Genomic DNA, 1,883 nt, shown 5'->3' on the forward strand with positions numbered 1-1,883 from the left:
CCTACAACTGTGCTGTCACATTCGATGTATGTATTTAACATGTTTATGAAGCCGATGCTTGAGATATTTTTTCCCCACCATTCAAGAAGTGGCAGCAGTTTGGGTTAAAAAGATTTATACACACGTGCATCTCCATATTTGAATGTGCTCTGATAACTTTTTGAAGGATACACGAGAAAAATACATATTTTCTTCACATGTTTGTTTATTTTTGAGATAGAGACAGAGCACGAGCTGGGGAGGGGCAGAGAGAGAGGGAGACACAGAATTCGAAGCAGGCTCCAAGCTCTGAGCTGTGAGCACAGAGCCCTACGCGGAGCTCAAACGCACAAACTGTAAGATCGGGACCTGAGCCGAAGTCAGCCGCTTAACAGGCCGAGCCACCCAGGCGCCGCACGAGAAAGATGTTAACAGTGGCTACTTAATGGGGGATGGGGAGGGGTGGGACGCTTTTTAATTTGCACCTCACCTGTGGCCTAATGTCCTGTTTGGATTTCTTAGCAGAAACGAGTGTTTATTATGTAATTAGAAACAATTTTTAATTTTTTTTAAATTTTTATTTATTTCTAGGAGAGAGAGAGAGTGTGAGCACGGGAGGGTCAGAGAGAGAGGGAGTCACAGACTGAAACAGGCTCCAGGCTCTGAGCTGGCAGTCAGCACAGAGCCCGACGCGGGGCTCGAACCCACGAACCGCGAGATTATGACCTAAGCGAAAGTCGGACGCTTAACCGACTAAGCCACCCAGGCGCCCCTAGAAACAATTTTTAAAATGCACACACACCTATATCAATAAAAATAAGTATTCACCAAAAATATGTATATGGATATATTTATATACATAAATGTAATTTTGTATCCGTGGTTTGTATTGTAAAATCCACTGTGGTTCCTGTCAGTCCTACTGGCAAAGCAGGCCCGATTATCAGATGCTCACATTTCTTTACCTGTTTTCTTCTATTGCTCCTAATATAAGATGATAAAAAGAATTTATATATTTGTAGGAAATTTGCTAAGCTTTTGAATAGCGAATAATATGGCAAACTAACATTGAAGATATGGTGTTTGAGGCAATGAAAAAATCTGAATATAGAAACTTAAGGATAAGAAATCATTTAAAAAAATTGGAAGGATCCCTGGTGATTCATAGTTCAGCTCTTTTTATGAATAGGTTAACTAGGACTCAACGAAAAAGTGCATTGCCCAAGATTAAGTATCTGATTATTGACAGAGCTGGGGCTAGGGTCTAGGTTCTAGTCCAGAGCCCCTTGTGCTGTATTTGGAACTTTACTGCTTTCTAGTGCGTTTGGTGACTCGAACTAGGCAGAAAAAGTAATGCCGACTAAAGCTTAGGCCTATTTTCAGTAGACAGGAATTATTGTAATCGATGTACAAATGTGTACAGTGCTTGAAACATTCTACTAACATGTTCCCCGTACATTTGGTTGGAAACAATCTGTTTAATCCTTTATATTGTAAATGCTTACAGACTCCAAATATGAAATTATGATATTCTACTGGTTTTGTTCTAATATTTAAAAGTCTGGTAGCTAGTACTAATGTGAGGGGGGTGGAAAGGTTATGCTTTATAAAATAAACATTTATCGAGCACCTACTATATGCCAGGGGTTGCGCTACGTGATGCAAGGGTTCCAAAGACAAATATGGCAAAATAGATGTCCTTGTTCTTTTGAGGCTGGAAGATTATCATGAGCTGTCCACTCTCTAACTTTATCTCTGTGGTCTAATCTCATAATAGTATTAGAAGATGTAATCTGTAGCACTGTTTAAGGTCGTTGTGAGTAGATTTGAGGAGACAAAAACAGTATTGTTAAAATAAATTGATAATTGAATAAGAGTTCTTTTTCTTGTACTTTTTTTTTTTT

The sequence above is a fragment of the Crocuta crocuta genome, unplaced genomic scaffold, assembly GCF_008692635.1.
Source record: "Crocuta crocuta isolate KB4526 unplaced genomic scaffold, BGI_CrCroc_1.0 scaffold482, whole genome shotgun sequence".
NCBI lineage: Eukaryota > Metazoa > Chordata > Mammalia > Carnivora > Hyaenidae > Crocuta > Crocuta crocuta.